Source organism: Corapipo altera, unplaced genomic scaffold (assembly GCF_003945725.1).
Source record: "Corapipo altera isolate COAL_440 unplaced genomic scaffold, ASM394572v1 2, whole genome shotgun sequence".
Lineage (NCBI taxonomy): Eukaryota > Metazoa > Chordata > Aves > Passeriformes > Pipridae > Corapipo > Corapipo altera.
This window is the reverse complement of record NW_020884890.1, coordinates 257,175-263,721: the sequence shown is the minus strand read 5'-3', so window position 1 is coordinate 263,721 and position 6,547 is coordinate 257,175.

Genomic DNA, 6,547 nt, shown 5'->3' with positions numbered 1-6,547 from the left:
GCTAATATGTCCACTGGTCCTGGCTGCCTTGGGTACCTTCAGTGATGATGATTTTGAGGAAATAAGAGGGACGATTTTGCCTCAAAATTCAGGGGTGATTTTGAGGAGTCAAGCCATGAGTCTGTATTGTAAAAACTGCTAGAAAGACAGAACTTAAAATTAGACTAAGATATAAAAGCAAAAATATTTTAAGCAATTCTTGACAATGCTAAAGCAAACATGGATTCAAGTAGAAACTATCTGGATCCTTTATTTCTTAAAATATTTGCCTTGTTTCTGAGAAATCTTTATTGCAGATATATTTCAGAGCTTACTATGTCATCATTTGCCTTCCAAAAACACTGAAATAATATGAATGAAATATTTACTTAGCAAAAGCTGGTTTTCTGTAAATTATCCATAATTTAGCTATAGGTCTTGCATAGATTTATGGTGTCCATTGTAACAACTAAACCCCGATATGTAGAGGGTATAAATTGGTATGCTGCTTCTTTCTGTGAAATGTTTATAAGGTAAATGTTACCCAAGCCTATGGCAATATGTTATTTTTTTGTCTGAAGGACACCGTGCATTCTTTAAGTAGAATCCCTATATAGCACAGGAAGTTCCACCTGAATATGAAGAAGAACTTTATTTCCACATGTGACCATGGAGTGGAACAGATTGCCCAGAGAAGTTGTGGAGTCTCCCTCACTGGAGATATTACAGAATTGCCTGGATGTAATCCTATGCCATATGCTCTAGGATGCCCTTGGTTAAGCAGGGAGGTTGGACTAGAGGATCCACTGTGGTCCCTTCCAGCCTGATCCATTCTGTGACTCTGTGACTCTGTAGTCATATGAGAATAGCTGAGTAGAGTCAGAATTCTGCTGAATTTAATTACAAACAGACAAATGGAACAGACTGCTTTTTTTGGTGTTATTTATATATGGGATTATTCTGAGCCAAACAGTAAATTTGTTGAAGTTACTTATCTAAAGGAAGAGAATAAATTGAGATTAAAGGTCTTGCAGCCTGTAGCTTGTGTTCTTATCACTGAAACCGACCACAGAACAAATCACGACTTTTCATTCTATGTTGAGTAATGCCACGGTGCAAATGGTTATTCAGGGAATGTCTGTGATAAAGCAGCACACTGAAGAGCTGCTCAGACAACCAGGTGTACCTTGTTGCTTTCCTGAAGGTAGCAAAGCTTGCCTTCCTCAGCCTACCTTAATGTCAGCTTCTTGCCTTTAGTCAAGGACACGCGACTTGCCCAGTAAATTAAATTCCATCTTCAATTCGGCGCCAGATCCTCAAGCATCCCGATGGAGCATCACTCTACGCGGGATCTCCTCTTAAGGGCTCTGCTCCCCTAAGTTGTTTCGGGAAGGAGACACTGGAGGGCACCAGAGGGCCGGAGCTGGCGGCCGCCGGGGCGGTCGGAGTAGGGGCAGCCGGAGACGGTCCCCTGCGGCAGCAGCTGGAGCCGAAGCGTCTCTGCCAGCGTGGGCGTGATGCCGTGCTGCGGCATGTCCATCCATTGTCCGCAAACATGCGGAGAAAAGATTCGCACCTCTGGAGGATCCCAACAGGCTAGTGCCAGAATTCGAAAAATGCAGCCTTATTCAATGAGGATGAGATGAAAAATTCACATTCGGTAAAATCAAAGTGCACAATGGTGCGTGAGTTTTGACAGCACCAGGAAAAGGCTTCTCGGCTTCAGAATGAATTTTTGGTTATCTCAAGAGTACCATCCCTCTTTCACAGGGAAAAGGATACAGCCTTGACTGGGGAACATATATGTCTTTCATCTTTTTGGCTCACACCAGGAACTTGGTCTGCATGTTTCAGATACATGATCTCTCCATCAAGTTTTTCAATCTTCTCTGTCAGAGCTGTTCCAGTTTGAATATATAATTTAATATTTACCTCTGTTGCAGGGATGTGTATGTGAATACATTTCTTTTCAGCTTCCCAAATCAGTGCCCTAAATGTTGATATCTCAGCTCAGGAAAAGTTCTTGCAAGAACATATTTTGCTTTCATCCCAGTGCAGTATGAACACATTTTTTAAATTACTGACATTTAGCAGATGGGAAAAAAAGTTATTTCCTATGTTGCTGCGAGAATGGTGCTGCCAGCAGATTCCTGGCCCAGCTGCTGCTCTGAAGCTGTTATGCTGGTCATTGCATATACTTGAGAGTTCAGCCAGTGAATTATGGTTTGCTGTAATAAGAATATTTTGCTTTCCATTAGATCACACTCAGAGGAACAATAGCAAATGCACCAAAGCAGCAAAAGTGGCCATCAGTGACATTTCAGGGTCTCTTTGCTTCATTGCTGATGTCAAACAAGTTCTGGTAAAAGGATACCTTGGCCACATTGCCAGAAGTAACAGATCAGCTCTTCTGAAGGATAAACAGATGAACTGCTGGCCAGGTGAACTGCAAAGCACTTAGACTCCAAAGGAATCTTAACAAAGCTGAAAAAAATGAAAGTGAAGATCATAAATCATGTATTAAAGCTCAATGCAGAGCTCTCTTATGGTGTTATACGAGTACTAAATAACACCCTAAGCTGTTAGCAGCAACTTGAATTCTTCTTTTTCAAAACTCCCTTTGAAACAAAAAATACGTCTATCTCCTGGATCAAAATTGTTGCAGTGAGTCACAGAAAAGAGTTTGGTTCACCCAGCAGAAGCAGAGCAGGAGGATAGGTCACTTTGGGTCATGCTACCAGAAGCAGGATCTGTTCATATGAGAAGTAAGTGTTCAAAGAATTCCCATATGATATCTCTTTGGAAGGGCAGACCACTTAAAAAAAGGCCAGATCAGTCATGCAAGTCATGCAGCTGAGGAGTTGTAGGCATTACCTTCTGTGTAACCTAAACGCTTTCATATCTGCCACTGCTCCTTTGAAACACCCAGGGCAACCCAAGGTCAGAAAGCAGAGATTTAGGCATCTATATATGCACTACATGTTAAACCTTCAGTTACAGGCAATACAGCCACAAGTACAAAATCAGCCAATTCAGGCACATGAAGTGATTTATTTGGTCACCCACAAGTCCTACTTCAGAATGACATGAGTTGCCCTCGAGGCTTTGTTGACTGTATTGGCTAGAGACAAGTTTCATACATAAATGTCCAGCACTGCTTGAGTGTTGGGAAAGTGTCCTGTCTGGCATCCAGCCATCCCAAAAGGACATAGATTTCCCTTATGTTGTAAGTGTCAGGCGTGTCTCAGACTTCCGAAATACTTACAAAGGTACCAATATTTAGGCAACTGAATCAAGGCACCAGCCTCCATAGTCAAAAAAATAGTAAGCATATTTTTATCCATACCTACATGTAGGCACATGTAGGGCCTCCACCTTGAACTGAATTCCACCTAGATATTACCTGTTTTTCTCTGCACTTGAAAATTTTGTTGTCTTGAAGCTTCATTTTGAGGCTGTCATGTCTCTTTATTTTAGCCGCTCTCACACTTTGTTTCACTCACCTGAAATACTGTCCATCAACAGTTCGCATTCTTAAGCCTTAACAGGCTCGTGCAGAACAAATACATGTGCATGCAGGTAGCTCAGCATTTAGAGACTGCATTTGAGCCTTCCTAACTCTGGATTACTCATGTTTTGCAAGGAGGTCCCTGGAAGGCAGCCCTATGGCCCTCCTTCAGAGTACAGGGATAAAAAACTGTAGTTAAGGGTAGTTATGGGTGACACAGGAATGAAGGTATGTGACAGCATCAGCAAAAGCAGTAAAGTGAGGACAAAAACAATGGTTAGTATTTCTAACCAAGGGCATGAATGGAAGCAGTCAGACTGAAAAATGCTGAGGAGTGAGTTGTTCATAATTACCAGAAGGCCTGTGCTCCCTCACCAAGAGGATGGCAACAAGGATGCCACATGTGTCGTGCTTCCTTCTGCTGTTTCATGAGGAAGATGATGATACTCAAAAAGAGGTATCATAGACAACAGACAGTAACCTTTCTGGAGGTTATGGAGAATGAACCTTATGAGGATGAAATGATGATCTGGCATTCACTGTTCATCATTCAATATAGGACTCTGAACCACATTCTGGACAACATCAGCTTGGGAATGACTATTACAGTTCATTTGTTTTGAAGTCTTTTCTCCCAGCCCGCATTCTTGTTTTGTTTTTCCTGGAATGAAACACAAACAAAACCTGCCTGCCATTTGAACTGCTCTGCTGATGACTCACTGACCCTCTCCATGTCTTTAAGCAAGCAACAAGCTCACTTGCTATCTTAGTTATGCCTTCTGAAAAGCAGGGTAATAAGTTATGCTTTACTGATTATGAAAAAGTGAATGTGAATGGAATTGTTCCCAGAAAGTAAATTACTAAATAAATATGCATTAACAAGTGATCCTAAGGTCCTAAGAATGTGCTTGTGGGAGCAACTGCATTTTCACTAAGGTCAGTCTTGAATAACGCCTTGCCTTATGAAATACTGAGTCACCGTGAGAAAGCACAAATTGTTACCACGATTACTTAGGTGATGGTGACACTTTTCATTTCATGGTGTCAGCAGAAGATGTGGCCCTTTCTGGAGTTTTGTTTCCTCCTTTGGTTGTCCATAACTGCCCCTTCTGCAGAGATGGCTCCATCCTACTTCTCAATCTCCACAAACAACTGAGTGACTAAGCTTAACCAGGCAACCTCTCAGTGGTGAGTGTATTTTAGAGACATTGTCATAACAACTCCCAGACCCTTCAGTTAAGAAGGAACACCACTAACATTCATACATTCAGGACAGAAGGAGTACAGTAACGTATTCTCATTTATTTACTTGCATTACCATAAATTTTACTGACTCATGTTGACCAAGATTCTATTGTGCACAGCAAAGAATTGTCCTGAACCGAGCAACTTGGACTGAGAGCCATGAGGTAGAAAGTAACAGGAAACAGTAACAACTGATCTTAGGCAGCAGTTTCAGTATAGCAACCACTCAACCATCATTAAGACTTCAGCCAGCCTGAGGACTTTCAAAGAAAATAATTAGGTAACTTTGAGGTGTTTATAATGACTTTTTCAGAGAAGAGTGCTTCTGGGGAAAAAAAAAAAGCACAAAAAGTACATGTTTAAAAATTTGTTTCATGTTGGAAATGGAAAATTTCCAGTTGCATCATAAGCTGATCAGAGGTTGGGCTTGACCTCTAAATTCTGAAAGGATTATTTAAGAGTTGTTTTATCTGAGCAGTCACAACATGCAAAGTTGTGATGAGTTCCGGAATAAGTATTTACTTCTGTGAGCAGTAAACCTGGTGAAGCCTTGTTTATTTGAACTAGTGTCTTATTTTCTTACCTGCCCAACACAATAACCTCTCCTGACCCTAAAGCTCTTTATGACTTTCTCTTCACCTTGACTGCACACTCATTTTCTTCTCATGATCTCTAAATACCGCCTAGGTGAAGGGCAGCATGATCTCCCTCCACTCCCTGACAAGGGGTGTGTGCTGGCTGGCAGCTGGTACCCACAGTGACTGGCCCCACCACTGCTGGTGAACACACACTCCAGCTTTGCCTCATTAAATTTCCTTTCTTAAGTAGAGTCAGTCTTCAAAAATTGTGCAGAAAATTCCACTGTTACACTGTTCTTCATCTCAGCCGATCTTAACTAAGCAGAAAAGAGAGAAAGTCGCTCTTAGTCCATGATTCATCCCATCCCAAAATAGACATCTAAATCAGGTCACTTGAATCATGGCTAAATATGCCAGCTGGTCTACACTAACTGTAAGGACAACCTAAGGTGACTATCTGAGATGAAGACATTGATACTGTACAAGTCTAAATTTAACTTAATGAATCCTATCCTAATGCTTTTGAGCTGTGTATCACACTACTGTATGATATTAAAGTGTGGCAGTTGGTTTAAAAGTTTCCAGAGTGGGAGAGATGGGTGGACATTGTGATCACTGAAGTCTTCCTTCATCTGGATGCTAGGCTGAAAAATCAAAAAAATCTTCCCAATGGGAAGAGTGAGAAAACAAAAATACATTTGTGCATATTTCCACAAAGGAAGATGCTACATTCAGTGAATAAATTATTTGTTGTGTCACTCAGTCTGTTCTGGTTTCCATGCCTGTAAATCTGGTTTAAATATTTAAAGTCTGATCTCCCACCTAATAAACTGCATAAAGCTGCATTGAATAGTTCCTACATAAAATTCACAGCTGCTCATTAAAGTAGAGAATATATGGAAAAAGACGGCAAGTCTCAAATTAAGACAACTTTTTTCTTTGAAAAATAAATTCAGAAAATTCCACTTATTCCCATAATAGCTTTAAAAAATTTTGAGGTTCTATACAGCAGGTTTTTTAGTCTCCAAGCCATTCTCTGCCACTTTATGAGCTCTCTCCACCTGCTCAACAGCCCCTATACATGTGTGAGTGGTTAGAGCAAAGCACCTCAGTGCTGGTTTCACCACAATCTTCTCAGCGGATAAAACCACTGCACATTGAGAACAAGTACCAACAAGTTGACCTGTTCCACAAAGGTGAAATTAGTTCACTTACCTTTCTGAGTTTTGCAAGCTTT